Source organism: Triticum dicoccoides, chromosome 7A, assembly GCF_002162155.2.
Source record: "Triticum dicoccoides isolate Atlit2015 ecotype Zavitan chromosome 7A, WEW_v2.0, whole genome shotgun sequence".
Classification (NCBI taxonomy): Eukaryota; Viridiplantae; Streptophyta; class Magnoliopsida; order Poales; family Poaceae; genus Triticum; species Triticum dicoccoides.
In genome coordinates, this window is record NC_041392.1 from 488,305,453 (window position 1) to 488,321,831 (window position 16,379).

The following is a 16,379-nucleotide window of genomic DNA, read 5'->3' on the forward strand; positions in this document are numbered from 1 at the left end:
TTTATTGTTTTTTCTTTTTAAACAAACTTGAACACAGAGAATTGTCAAAAATCCAAGATATAGAGTTTCTGATCACTTCCCATAACATTCTCAACTCAAGGCTGTCAAGCACTTACTTCGATCATTGTTTGCTGAAACTTTTATTGTCGGGTGACGAGACCATGCCAAAGAAATGATCATGCATAAGGTTTCACAATGATTGAATTTTGGGTACTATGGACCAATATGTTATCTTTTTCAAACTCTTGTGATTAGTACCCTTTATTTACCACATACACACCATTTCAAGAGAAAGCTGAATAATATTCGATGTAATGTTGCCCCTACGTACGGTAACAAACTCATAGCCAAAATCTGAGCCGGAACTTTGGTGGATCATTCATTGGCCAGCGTAGTTCTTAGCATAACATCAAGAAAGGTGTCGAAGACACATTTAGACACGTACACGTGCATAGAGTAGCAAGGCCATAGCACCAGCGTGAAGCTGAAGTGCCATGTAAAAATGTAAACACAGATTTTGGCATAATCCCATTCACCTTTCAACTAAGTTCCTCTGGACAATTTTATCCACAAGGGCAACTGAGTCTATTGTATCAAACACCACGAGATTGAGTGATACGTCTCCAACGTACCTATAATTTATGAAGTATTCATGCCATGTTTACAACAATTTTATATGGTTTTGGTATGATTTGCATGGAACTAACCCAGACTGACGCTGTTTTCAGCATAACTACCCTGGTGTTGTTTTTTGTGCAGAAATCAAAGTTCTCCAAATGCAGCGAAACTTTTTGACAATTTTTTTGGAACAAAAGAGGCACTAGAAGCTTCATGAGAGGGCCAGAAGAGCCAGGAGGTGGGCACAACCCACCAGGGAGCGCGAGCCCGCCTAGGCACGCCCTGGTGTCTTGTGCTCACCTCGAGGCCCATCTTCGCGTGGAAGCGATGACAAAAAATCCTATAAATACAGAAACCTCCAGAAATAACCATAGATCAGAGGTTTCGCCGCCCAAGCCTCTGTAGCCACGAAAAAGGGAAAATTTTGTTTTCGCCACTATAGATTTTTCCAATTTTTCTTATGCCACTCCAGATTTTGACATTTCACTTTTGCCACTCTTAGTTTTTGGCAATTATCAAAACTGCCATTCCCATGGCAAAAGCAAAATTTTCAGAGTGGCAATTGTGATACATTTCAAAAGATAAGAGTGGCAACTGTGATACATTTCAAAAGCTAAGAGTGGCAAAAATGAAATAAAAATATTTTGCTTTTGCCACAGAATGGCAATTGTGATAATTGTCAAAAGATAAGAGTGGCAAAAGTGAAATGTCAAAATCTAGAGTGGCATAAGTAAAATTGGCAAAATCTAGAGTGGCAAAAACAAAATTTTCCTCACGAAAAACCAATCTAGACCCTGTTTCGGCACCCTGCCGGAGGGGGAAATCATCACCGAAGGCCATCTTCATCATCCCTATGGTCTCCATCATGAGTAGGGAGTAGTCCACCCCCGCGGATGAGGGTTTGTACCAGTAGCTATCTGTTTAATGTAGCGACCAGACCTCAAACAGTCTGATCTCTGTGCTCCGGTGTCATCCCTGGATCAGTAATGCTGACACCACACAGTACTCGAAGGATTTATAACAGAGTAGCAATCAAACACTTATTACATCGAGTGTCTCAAACGAGAACTTGTTACAATAAATATGGCTTAAGGCCATCTAATAACGATAACAGCGGAAGGCTTGGAAGATAAGTGAGTCCATCAACTCCAACGGCATCACTGAGTGTAGAACCACGACCTAAAAACTCCTTAATCGTCGTCTGAAAAGTCTGCAACATTAACATTGCATCCCGAAACGGGTCAACACATGGAATATGCTGGCAATGTAACACATAGAGGGTAAGGAATGAAACAGCTATACTATATGCATATTTGGCTGGTGGAAAGCTCTATGGTTACAGTTTTGCGTAAAGCCAATTTTTCCCTACTACAAAGGAATAAATTTTATTTAACTATCATGGTAGTTGTTAAACATTGAGAATGGTTGACAGCATCCTCAATCCCAATTAAGCATCATCATTAAACAAAACCCAACAAAATTAATTTAGAGTAACATGTTGGGATTCACATGATAATCCAGGTACTAGATACTCAAGATGTCCATAACCGGGGACACGGCTAACCATGATTAGTTTATTACACTCTACAGAGGTTTGCGCACTTTTCCCCACAAGACTCGATCGCCTCCGTTTGGTTTCTCGCACTACAAGGTGTTTGAGTAGACGGATGACAGAGAGATAGTCTTTCAGAAGCGCTAGCACCTTACGATCGGGTAGACCGTACCACCTACATCCCCTACATCTACTAGTCTACCACTGTAAGAGTTTGCATGACTTAGTCAATTATGATAGAGCCCATAATAGCTTGTGGCTACACACGGAAGTTTCTAGTATGAATAGTCTCATGATCCCTTTGAGCCTGGGTGGCGGTCCCAAAAAAAAACAGGCAAGTCCTGGAATACCCAGGTGCCTCAATCCACCCAGATGTGTGTTTAAGTTGCCACCTTAGATAAACCATTAATTAACAAAACTCACATCTGTCATGGATATCACTCACCCAATCCACGTCTACTAGCATAGCATGGCATAATAAGCAAACGCGAAAGTAACTCCCAAAGGTTTGAAAATAAACAGGTAATAGGTACTACCTCAACTACTTCCCATCCCACAATTTAATTAGATCCTAATCATGCTATGTGTGAGGATTTGATCTAATGCAATAAAACTTGGTAGTAGAAAAAGTATGATCAAAGTGTTACTTGCCTTGCTGATGATCCGCGAAACCTAGAGATTCCAAGTAACAAGCGGCGCACTCCGGGTATTCTATCGCAGACAAACAAACAAGCATACAATAAGTACTAATCTAATGCATGGGTAAAACTCAAATAAGGGATCTAACCAGAAGGTTCAACTTAAGAACTCCGGTTTGCAAAAAGAATCAAATCGAACGAAACAACGAAAGTCAAACGACGAAAGAAAACAACTTCGTTCTACAAATCTGGGTCTAGGGCAATTTTTACAGTAGCAAAATCTTGTTTAAGTTGAATCGCCTGATTCCGATAAACGAGCGAAAAGTTATACTAAAACGAAAATTGGATCAGGAATCGCGATCAGAAAAATCGCGGATTTAATCCGAGAAAAAGAAAAAAAAACAACGAACGTTCGCTAGAACGAACGAATGGACGAACGCTCGCTATTTAAATAAACCGGAAAAACCGATCTATTTTAAAAAACCGAATCTAAAAAAACCGACGGTTTTTCGAAAAAAACTAAAAAAAATCGGCGCGGAAAACGAGGCGGCGAACCTCGGGCGGCGTGCGGCGGCGACGCGGCGGGGCGGCGGCGGCGGTGCGGCGGGGCGGCGGCGGGCGCTGGGGCTGGGGCGTCTTAGGGTTTCGGCTGGGGCTGGGCCTCCCCCGGCTTATAAAGGCTAGCTGGGCTGGAGTCCTAGTCGGACACGGCCCGTAGGTCGGTTCGTTTTTTTTACGCACAAAAGAAAAATAAAAAGAAGTACTAAACGGACACCAAAAATTCAGAAATAAATTTTCACGGGCTTCTAAAATCAGGCGTCACAAGGTGAACATTTATTTGGGGCCTAAATGCAATTTTGAAAAACGCACATTTTTCCTAAATTCAAATAAAACACCAAAAAACTCCAAAATAAAATCTTATTTGATTTTATTATTAAATCCTCAATATTTCTTTATTTTGGGAAATTCATTTTATTCCCTCTCTCATATTTTTGTAATAGAAATAATTGATGATAAAATAATTAAAATCAAATGATCCTATTCTCAAAATTTGAGAAAACTCAAATATGAAAATAACGAAATCCCCAACTCTCTCCGTGGGTCATTGAGTTGCGTAGAATTTCTAGGATCAACCAAAATGCAAAAATAAAATATGATATGTAATGATGATCTAATGTATAACATTCCAAATTGAAAATTTGGGATGTTACAAACCTACCCCCCTTAAGATGAATCTTGCCCTCGAGATTCGGGTTGGCTAGGAAATAGGTGAGGGTGGTCCTTGAGCAATTCTTCCTCTCGTTCCCAGGTGGCTTCATCCTCTGTGTGGTGGCTCCACTGAACTTTGCAAAACTTGATAACCTTGCTGCGAGTGACTCGATTGGCAAACTCGAGAATCTTAACGGGCCTCTCCTCGTAGGTCAAATTGTTATCCAACTGAATAGTTTCCAAAGGCACTGTGTCTCTCAACGGTATGTCAGCCATCTCCGCGTGACACTTCTTCAACTGGGAAACGTGGAAATCATGAACTCCTGACAATCCTTCAGGTAATTCCAACTTGTAGGCCACTTCTCCCATACGCTCCAAAACTCGATATGGTCCTACAAATCGTGGCTCTAACTTCCCTTTAACTCCAAAACGCTTTGTTCCCCGAAGTGGAGATACTCGAAGATAAGCTCTATCTCCGACTTTGTAAACGGTCTCCTTGCATTTAGAATCTGCATAACTCTTCTGTTTGGACTGGGCTACCTTGAGCCTATCACGAATCAACTTCACCTTCTGTTCAGACTCTTTAATCAAGTCAGGTCCAAACAACTGGCAGTCTCCAACTTCGTCACATGACAACGGTGTCCTGCACCTCCTTCTGTACAAGGCTTCGAAAGGGGCCATCTTTAAACTGGTTTGGTAACTGTTGTTGTAAGAGAACTCTGCATATGGCAAATTGTCGTCCCAACTAGATCCATAATCTAGCGCACAAGCTCTCAGCATATCCTCCAAAATCTGATTGACTCTCTCGGTCTGTCCATCTGTCTGTGGATGAAAAGTTGTACTGAATTCTAGCCTGGTACCCAAAGTTTCGTGCAACTGCTTCCAGAACTTTGAGGTAAATTGGGTTCCTCTATCTGATACGATACTCCTTGGAACTCCATGCAAACATACGATCCTAGTCATGTATATCTTTGCCAACTTAGCACTGGTGTAAGTGGTCTTTACTAGGATGAAATGAGCTACTTTCGTCAATCGATCAACTACAACCCAAATCAAGTCGTAGCCTGAACGAGTCCTGGGTAATCCCGTGATAAAATCCATGCCTAACTTATCCCACTTCCATTCGTGTATCGGCAATGGTTGTAATAATCCTGCTGGCTTCTGATGCTCTGCCTTTACTCTCTGACATACATCACAAACTGCTACATACTCCACAATATCCTTCTTCATTCTGGTCCACCAGAAAATATCCTTCAAATCCAAATACATCTTGGTATTTCCTGGGTGAATCGAATATGGTGAATTGTGTGCCTCTTGCAGAATCAACTTCCTGATCTCCGGGTCATTGGGCACATAAACACTGTCTTCAAACCATAGGGTGTCGTGCTCATCCTCACGAAATCCTTTAGCTTTTCCTTTGCTTAGTTTCTCCTTTATAGCGGCAATCTCTTTGTCAGTCTTCTGAGCTTCTCTGATTTTATCCATCAAGGTTGACTGAATCTCCAATGCTGCTACATAGCCTCTCGGAACTATTTCCAAACATAGTTCACGAAGATTTGCTGCTAACTCCTTGGGTATTTCTCCCATCATTAACGTATTGACATGGCTCTTACGGCTTAATGCGTCAGCTACTACATTAGCCTTTCCGGGATGGTATTGCAATCTCATATCATAATCCTTGATGAGTTCCAACCATCTCCTTTGTCTGAGATTCAACTCCTTCTGTGTGAAAATGTACTTCAAACTCTTATGATCCGTGTACACCTCACAATGGTTTCCAATGAGGAAATGCCTCCATGTTTTCAAAGCATGCACTACGACTACTAACTCCAAATCATGCGTGGCATAATTCAACTCATGAGGCTTCATTTGTCTTGAGGCATATGAAACAACTCTCCCTTCCTGCATAAGCACTGCTCCAAGTCCTCAACGTGAAGCGTCGCAATACACCTCATAATCTTTGGTCTGGTCTGGCAAAATCAACACTGGTGAGGTAACCAAACGTTTCTTCAACTCCTGGAAACTAGCCTCACATTTCTCCGTCCATATGAACTTGGTATCTTTCTTTAATAACTCCGTCATAGGCTTCGCAATCTTTGAGAAATTCTCAATGAATCTCCGGTAGTATCCTGCGAGTCCAAGAAAACTCCAGATCTCTCCCACTGTAGTTGGTGCTTCCCACTTGGTCACGGTATCTACTTTGGTAGGATCTACTGCTATACCTTCTCCAGATATAACGTGTCCGAGGAATCCTACTTCCTTCAACCAAAACTCACATTTGCTGAACTTGGCATATAATTGATGTTCTCTGAGCTTTCCAAGTACCAAACGCAAATGCTCCTTATGCTTCACTTCATTCTTCGAATAAACCAGGATATCATCAATGAACACTATGACGAACTTATCCAAAAACTCCATAAATACTTTGTTCATCATGTTCATAAAATAGGTAGGTGCGTTAGTCAGACCAAATGGCATAACGGTATACTCGTACAGCCCATACCTGGTGGTAAAAGCTGTCTTAGGAATATCCTGTTCTGGAAGCTTCAACTGGTGGTATCCTGATCGCAGATCGATCTTGGAAAATACCTTAGCTCCTTGCAATCGATCAAACAGATCATTCATCATTGGTAGTGGGTACTTGTTCTTAATCGTTACTTCGTTCAATCCTCGATAATCAACAACCATCCGTAACGATCCATCCTTCTTCTCCACTAGAAGTACTGGCGATCCCCAAGGCGAAGAACTTGGGCGAATATATCCCTTATCCAGTAACTCCTTAATCTGCTTCTTAATTTCTACCAAATCCTTTGCTGGCATCCTATATGGTCTCTTTGATATTGGCCCGGTGCCTGGCAATAGCTCAATCGAAAACTCAATATATCTATCCGGTGGCATGCCTGGCAACTCCTCTGGAAATACTTCAGGGAAATCCCTTACCACTGGTACTTCCTCCTGCACAACTCCTGTTAAGCTATTTACTTGAGTCCTCTTCGGCATATGTCGGGTTACATACTTGATCCTTCTCCCTTCTGGGGTGGTAAGCAAAATTGACTTACTAGAGCATTCAATATTTCCTTCATACTTTGATAACCAATCCATGCCTAATATCACATCCAATCCTTGAGATTCCAATACTATTAGGTCTGAGGGAAAAACATAGTTACCAATCCTTAATGGTAACCGATCACACCATAGGCTAGCCACATACTCTACTCCAGGCGAGGTTACTAACATGGGTGACCTAAGGGCTTGGGTTGGTAGGTTATACTTATCCACAAATCCCCTGGAGATGTATGAATGTGATGCACCAGTATCAAAAAGAACGAGTGCAGTAAATGACTTAACCAGAAACTTACCTATTACTGCATCAGGCTGAGCTTCAACATCCTCCACGCTAACGTGGTTCACATGTCCCCTATTAAAAGGGTTCGGCTTCTTCCCAGAGATTCCATTGTCATTTCCATTTTGTATCTCAGGGCATTCATTGGCATAATGTCCGGTCTTCGAACACTTAAAGCAAGTGACTTGGCTCAGGTCCTTCTTGGCTGGGGTTGATGGGTTGGAGCGATTCTGGCCTTTGCTTCCTCCATTTCCATTACCATTCCTGGTGCCATTGTGATTGTGCGAGCTACCTCCTCCATGGGTATGCTGAAAATGTCCTCCCAGTCTAGGGGTAAAACGTGGCTTCTGCTGAGCTCTTGAAGTGTACTTTCCTTGTCCATACTTCCTCTTGCGATTCTCAATTTGCTGCTGCTTCCCTTCAATCATAAGAGCACGATCTACCAACTCCTGGTAGTTGTTGAAGGTTGCTACCATCAACTGCATGCTCAACTCATCATTCAGTCCTTCCAGAAACTTCTCCTACTTAGCTGCATCCGTAGCGACATCATCTGGGGCATAACGTGCTAACTTACTAAAGTCCTACACATACTGGCCAACTGTCCGTCCTCCTTGGCGCATGTTGCAAAACTCGCGCTTCTTCATGGCCATAGCTCCTGCTGAAACATGCGCAGTACGAAAAGCCTGCTAAAACTGGTCCCATGTGACAGTGTCGACAGGGAAAGTGGCTGTGAAATTCTCCCACCATGATGTTGTTGGTCCTTCAAGTTGATGTGCGGCAAACTTCACCTGCTCCACATCTGTGCATCCTACTGTGGTCAACTCTCTAGCTGTTTTGCGGAGCCAATCATCTGCTACTATCGGCTCGATGCTACTGGAAAACACCAGCGGATTCAGCCTAAGAAAACGGGCTAAGTGGTCAACTGGTGGTCGTGGTGGGTTGTTGTTGTTGTTGTTCCCCTGATTCTGATTCTGGACTAGCAACTGCATCAATGTGTTCTGCTGCTGGATCAACTGAGTGAGCTCCGGTGGAAAGGTAAATCCGGGGTCATGTCTCGGAGACATCTGAGGGTTTAGAAAAGATGAGATGTAAGAATAGAGGGGGTCTAAGGAGAAAACTCTACCCATATGCACATGAGGCAAAATCAAACAATTCACTTCATTCTATCAAAAAAGGGCATACAATATTTACATGGTGGACTACTACTACTGATGAGGTGGTCTACTAGAAATATTCTTCGGTTGCAGACTCCATGATATCTGCTCCAGTTTCATCAACATAGTCATCATCGCTTTCGTCTGGGTCCGAGTCGGTGTCATCGATGATGATGTAGTCTTCCGGGCTAATCTCCTTGGGTTCTTCGTCTTCCTCTACTAGCGTAGGGCCTCCCATAAATATTCCAATCTTCTTGATCAGGTCGTCATTTTTCTCCACCAATACTTCAATTTCTTCTTCATAATCTTCACGTGTAGCCTTGAGTTCTTCCTCCAGTTCCTTGATTCTAGTCTTAGCCTTCTTCAGATCTATCATGTCGGCACACATCTGGTTCTCCTGTCGTCGAATGTGCTGGTTTAGCTCCTGGATAAAAGCTGCAATTGATCTATCCTTCCTGGTGCTGATCATCTCCCAGTGCTCATCTCGGCGCCCACAAATCTGGTAGATTGTATCCTTGAGGTCATTGCGGTAGACTGATGAAGCTACGTACCTAGGGTAGGGGCACGGACCCGTCCTAAGAGCCCTACCCAAGGACGTCCCTAGAAGAAGTCACCTTTCAATCGACTTGAAGGTGTCCCACTCGACGGATTCAATACACTCGACAAAGAAGCTATCACTCGACCATGAAGCCAACCAGTCGACTACCAGAAGACCTAAAGTCACTCCGCAGGCAAACGATCGGCTATTAAGTAGTCTTTATGGTCATTATAGCACTTTATTAGGGGCGTTACCAGTAACGCCCAGCCTTAAATGTACCTTAAACCCTGCATCACTGAGGGTAGGAGAGGGCCGGCGAACCCTATATAAGCCACCCCCTCCTCAGTATGAAGGGTTGGCACCCCTGTTATTCGCACGCCAGTAATCCAATCGACCGCCTCCGGGCACCGAGACGTAGGGCTGTTACTTCCTCTATGAAGGGCCTGAACTCGTACATCTTGGTGTGTTTACAACTTCCCAATAGCTGAGATCTAGCCTCTCCATACATACCCCCTACATCACTGTCAGAGTTAGAACCACGACAGTTGGCGCCCACCGTGGGGCTGGAATCTTAGCGCCTGATTGGAGAAGTTGCGATTTTTCTGATCCCTTTGATCATGGTTTCGCGCGGAGTTTTGGTGGAGGGCCACGAGATCCGTCTCAGCGCGCTCACGTTCATCGCCGACGACTCCGCCTGGCTTCAGGAGGCGCCACTCAACATCGACGCGCTTCCCGTCCGCGGTGCGACGCATTTCCGTGCATGCGTTCGTGGCGTCCTCCTGCGGCAGCCGTCGACCCAGTATCGGTCGGCCCCTGTATCATCTCCCCGCTCTGTCTCCCACCGGCGCAAGCGCTCCGGTCGGTCGAGACTACAGAGGTGGGTGAGGCATGTCGTGGCTCGCCAATCGGCCGCCCCGCAAGTCGCGGCAATCGAGCCCGACGAATCCCTCTGCGGCCTGTTCGACCTGTCGACTGGCTCCGCGGAGACCGCATCCGAGTGCGACAGCAGCGACCCAGCGGCTGAGATTCTGGCGGTCGATGGAACGCACAGTCCTCCCAGTTTCCCTCGCGCTGATGGAGGCGCGGGTGGGGGCGACCCGTCGCATCCCCACGATGAGTATCTCCCCGAACCTCTCACATCATCACAGCGAGAGGAGCTTCGCCACCGGAACACGGACGCCCTCTGCACCCCTATCGTCGGAGAGTCCCCCGAGGCCCGGGCCTTGGAGGACGCGCGCTTGGCTAATTTGGCCGAGCACACTCGACTGGAGAATCTCCAGCGAGCACTCGACGAGCGAGCGCGTCAGCGGGCTCCTGAGTCTAGTCGACGCCAGCTCTTCCTGCCGACGCAGGTATATCGAACCCCAGTTCAGAATTTGGCCGCTGCGGCCCGTATAGCAGAACCAATTCAGCCCTCCCAGTCGGAGGCTGGCAGGGGCTTGTTGCAGATTAGAGCGTTGCTCCGGGCGGCGGGAAACCAGAATTCCGCCACTTCTCAGTCGCGGAACAGGATCCATAGTCGATTCGTTGCAACAGATACAGTCCAGTCGGCTCATAGCCCGCGGTCGCCCCCGAGGCGTGAGGGACGTGGTGACCGGCATGATCAGTACAGGAGGAATGAGCAGTATGATCACCGATCCGATCGTGATCGACGTCGAGTGCCAACCCCTCCCCCGAGGAGTGGGTCATATGCGCCTCGACATCAAGATGACAGGCACCCCCATAGCATTGGGCAGAGGATTCCAGTCGACCCCAGGGACCCAGGCTTTGACGCGAGATCTGTCCTCGTGCAAGGCTTGGTTGACAGGAACATGGCTCATCGGGAAGGCCAGAACAGAGATGCGCCCGCCAGCAGCAGAATACGTGTTTCAGGGCCAGAGTGTTTCAGTCGAGCCATCAGAGCCGCAGTGATTCCTCCCAATTTCAGGCTGGCGACTGGAATCAGCAAGTTCACCGGTGAATCTAAGCCTGACACTTGGCTCGAAGATTACCGAGTGGCTGTACAGATTGGTGGTGGCAATGATGAGGTGGCCATGAAGCATTTGCCTCTCATGTTAGAGGGCTCAGCCAGAGCATGGTTAAATCAGTTGGCGCCCAGCAGCATTTACACTTGGGAGGACCTCTCCCGAGTGTTTGTCACAACCTTCGAAGGAACATGCAAGCGACCTGCAGGCCTTACAGAGTTGCGGTCTTGCGTGCAGAAGCCGAATGAAACTCTGAGGGAATACATCTAGAGGTGGATCACACTGCATCACTCGGCCGAGAATGTGCTAGACCATCAAGCAGTTTGTGCCTTCAAGGAAGGCGTTAAATACACAGAGTTGAATCTGAAGTTCGGTCGAACTGGAGAGATGTCTCTGAATCGGATGATGGAGATTGCCACCAAGTACGCTAATGGTGAAGATGAGGACCGACTCCGGAGTGGCAAGCACAAGGCAGTCGCCCAAGAAACCGGAGGGAACTCCAGTCGGAAACAGAAGCGGAAGGCCGAGCTAGCCGCTCCTGGGGAGGCCCTGGCCGTAGCCCAGGGAAACTTCAAGGGAAAACCCAAGGGCACCTGGAAGCCCAAGAAAGTCAAGGATCAGGATGGAAACGATGTTTTGGATCTGCCATGTCACACCCACACCAAGAAAGATGAAGAGGGTAATTTTATTTACCCAAAGCATACCACTCGACAGTGTCAGCTCCTGATCCAGCAGTTTCAGGGCAAAAAACCCAAGGATAACGAAAAAGAGTCGGACAGAGTCGAGGACAAGGAAGACAGTGACGATGGATACCCCCAAATCAATTCCACCCTGATGATTTTTGCTGATGTTGAAAGCAAAAGTCGACTGAAAGTCATTAACCGTGAGGTGAATATGGTTGCTCCGACGACACCCAGTTATCTGAAGTGGTCTCAGACTGCCATCACATTCGACCAATCCGAGCACCCCATGCACATTGCCACCCCTGGGAGGCAAGCGTTGGTGGTCGACCCAGTTGTCGAAGGCACTCGACTGACCAAAGTCCTGATAGATGGTGGCAGTGGCCTGAACATATTGTATGCTGAAACATTGAAAGGGATGGGCATTCCGATGTCTAGGCTCAGCGCCAGCAACATGAGCTTCCATGGAGTCATTCCTGGAAAGAAAGCCGAGTCACTCGGCCAGATTGCTCTCGACGTGGTTTTCGGTGATTCAAAGAATTACCGCAAGGAGAAATTGACATTTGAGGTTGTGGACTTCCAAAGTGCTTATCATGCTATTCTGGGCCGGCCAGCTTATGCATGCTTCATGGCTCGACCATGCTACGTGTATCTCAAGTTGAAGATGCTCGGCCCCAGACATGTGATCACCGTTACCGGCAATAGGAAGAAAGCCGAGGAGTGTTTTCAGAAAGGATCGAAGATTGCTGACGCTCAGATGGCAGTTGTTGAGCTGCAAGAGTACCAGAAGACTGCTGATCCGAGTGAATTGCTACGAGCCAAGAAGCCTGCTTCAGAATCTGCTTTTCAGTCGTCCGGTGAAACCAAGACAGCTCACATTCACCCGACCGACCCTGACGCTGCTCCGACTCACATCTCGACGACGCTCGACCCCAAATAGGAAGAAGCGCTCATCAGTTCCTCCGTGAGAACTGGGACGTCTTCGCATGGAAGCCTTCTGACATGCCTGGAGTTCCCAGGGGGCTGGCTGAGCACCGTCTACGAGTCAACCCAAAATTCAAGCCTGTGAAGGAACATCTTCGACGGTCCGCCGTCCAGAAGAAGCAAGCCATTGGGGAGGAGGTAGCTCAGCTCCTAGCAGCAGAGTTCATCCGAGAGATTTACCACTCCAAGTGGCTCGCCAATGTCATCATGGTCCCCAAGAAGGACAAGTCACTTCGCATGTGCATTGATTTCAAACATATCAATCGGGCCTGCCCGAAAGATCATTTTCCTCTCCCTCGCATCGACCAAATAGTCGACTCAACTACGGGGTGCGAGAGATTGTCTTTTCTAGATGCTTATTCCGGGTACCATCAGATCCGTCTGTATGGACCCGACGAGATCAAAACAGCTTTCATCACTCCATTCGGATGCTTCTGTTACATCACCATGCCGTTCGGCCTCAAGAACGCCGGAGCCACGTTCATGAGAATGATTCAGAAGTGTATACTCACTCAAATCAGTCAGAATGTGGAGGCATACATGGATGATATTGTGGTCAAGTCACGGAAAGGTTCCGACCTGCGGGCTGACCTTGCTGAAACCTTTGCCAACCTTAGGAGGTATGATATCAAGCTCAATCCATCAAAGTGCACGTTTGGAGTTCCAGGTGGAAAGTTACTCGGTTTTCTCGTTTCCGAACGGGGGATCGATGCCAATCCTGAAAAGGTTGGCACCATACTCCGGATGAAGCGTCCTGTACGCGTGCACGATGTCCAAAAGCTTACAGGCTGCTTGGCCGCTCAAAGTCGATTCATTTCTCGTCTCGGTGAAAAGGCGTTGCCTCTTTACCGACTGATGAAGAAGTCTGACAAGTTCGAGTGGACTCCAGAAGCTGACGCAGCATTTGCAGAGCTCAAAGCTCTTCTCTCCACCCAGCCGGTGCTCGCTGCCCCAATCAGCAAAGAGCCTCTGCTGCTTTACATTGCAGCCACAGGACAAGTTGTCAGTATAGTACTTACGGTCGAGCGGGAAGAAGAAGGAAAGGCCTTCAGAGTTCAGCGCCCAGTCTATTATCTGTCTGAAGTTTTGACCCCTTCAAAACAAAGATACCCTCACTACCAGAAGCTTGTATATGGGATTTACATGACCACGAAGAAGGTTGCACATTACTTCTCTGACCACTCCATTACAATCGTCAGCGACGCCCCACTATCAGAGATTCTGCATAACAGAGATGCAACTGGTCGAGTGGCCAAGTGGGCGATCGAACTCCTTCCCTTAGATATCAAGTTTGAAGCAAAGAAGGCTATCAAGTCCCAAGCAATCGCAGATTTCATCGCCGTGTGGATTGAACAGCAACTTCCGACTCAATTTCACTCGGAGCACTGGACCATGTTCTTCGATGGATCTAAGATGCTGAATGGTTCCGGTGCTGGGGTAGTTCTAGTCTCCCCCCGAGGAGATAAGCCTAGATATGTTCTCCAGATTCACTTCGATTCCTCCAATAATGAAGTAGAATATGAATCACTTTTGTACGGGTTGCGCATGGCCATTTCACTCGGCGTCCGTCGCCTCATGGTCTATGGTGACTCAGATTTGGTGGTTAATCAGGTGATGAAGGAGTGGGACGTCAGAAGTCCGGCTATGACTGGTTATTGCAATGCAGTGAGAAAGCTAAAAAAGAAATTCGAGGGGTTGGAGCTCCATCACATCCCCGACTGAAAAATCAGGCAGCTGACGATTTGGCAAAGATAGGCTCCAAGAGAGAAGCCATTCCCAGCAACGTGTTCCTGGAGCACATTCACTCGCCATTGGTACAAGAAGATCCTTTTACAGAAGAAGCCCCGCAGCTGAAAAGTGCCACAGATCCGACTTAAGTCGAAGTTCCTGCTATGGTCGACCTAGTCATGGAGGTCTTGGCTATCACTCCTGACTGGACGGTACCATACATCGCGTATATCTTGAGGAAAGAACTCCCGGAGGACGAGGAAGAGGCTCGACAGATCGTTCGCCGATCCAAGGCCTTCATAGTCATAAAGGGACAGTTGTATAGGGAAAGCGCGACTGGAATTGGTCAGAAATGCATAACACCAGAAGAGGGTCAGATGATCCTTAATGATATCCACTCGGGGACCTGTGGTCACCATGCGTCCTCTCGGACCATTGTGGCTAAAGCATACCGAGCAGGATTTTACTGGCCAAGAGAAAATGAGATGGCAAAAGAGTTAGTCGACAAGTGTGGAGGTTTCTAGTTCTACTCCAACATGTCACACAAGCCCGCATCAGCCCTGAAGACCATTCCACTCGTCTGGCCCTTTGCTATCTGGGGACTGGACATGGTCGGCCCACTAAGAACAGGCAGGAGCGGATTCACGCATGTGCTTGTGGCAGTCGACAAGTTCACCAAATGGATTGAAGCCAAGCCTATCAAGAATCTTGATGCTTGCACTGCTATCAGTTTCGTCAGAGGGCTAACATTCAGATATGGAGTCCCGCATAGCATCATCACTGAGAATGGGTCAAACTTCGATTCGGACAAGTTCATAGCTTTTTGCGCCTCTCAAGGCACTCGAGTCGACTACGCATCGGTCGCCCATCCCCAGTCGAATGGACAAGCTGAAAGAGCAAATGGTCTGATTCTCAAAGGACTAAATCCTCGACTGATGCGTGATCTCAAGCACGCGGCAGGTGCTTGGGTCGACGAGCTTCCGTCAGTTCTGTGGGGATTGAGGACCACCCCTAACCGGTCGACTGGAAGAACTCCATTCTTTCTGGTTTACGGAGCCGAAGCAGTTCTGCCAAGTGATCTTCTTCACAACGCGCCCCGAGTCGAGCTTTACACCGAAGATGAAGCAGAATAGGCCCGGCAAGACGCAGTCGACCTCCTAGAAGAAGAGAGGGAGATGGCCATGATCAGATCGACCATTTATCAGCAAGACTTGCGTCGATTCCACGCCCGGAATGTGAAGAGTCGAGCCTTCCAAGAAGGAGATTTGGTCCTCCGAGTGGATCAACAGAAACCACACAAGCTTGCTCCTACTTGGGAAGGCCCCTTCATCATCACCAGAGTCCTCCACAACGGAGCATATCACCTCTACAATGTTGATCGCCAGATCGACGAGCCACGAGCTTGGAATGCGGAACTACTCCGCCCCTTTTACACTTGAGCTCTCCCTTGGACGAGATGTAATAAAAAAAATTCCCGCAGTTCGTTTTTATCAAAGACAAGAGTGTTCCAATAATTGTTGTCACTTTTGTTTGCGTACGAAATCCCCCAGTGGGTGACTTAGCTGTGAATCCGTTTCGCCTAAGTTTGAAAAATCCTACCGAGTGAAGAGCCAGACTCCCACGCGGGGGCTTAGCTGCAGCCTAGTGCTTGCCTAAGTGTTTAAAAACCTACCGAGTGGAGAGCGATCCTCCCACTCGTGGGCTTAGCTCCAGTCCAGCACTCGCCTAAGTTCTCTCACTAAGAGGCTTAGCTGCAGTCAGGCACTCGCCTAAGTTTGAAAAAATCCTACCGAGTGGAGAGCAATCCTCCCACTCGGAGGCTTAGCTACAGTCCAGTACTCGCCTAAGTTCTCTCACTTAGAGGCTTAGCTGCAGTCAGGCACTCGCCTAAGTTCGAAAAAATCCTACCGAGTGGAGAGCAATCCTCCCACTCGGAGGCTTAGCTGCAGTCCAGCACTCGCCTAAGTTCTC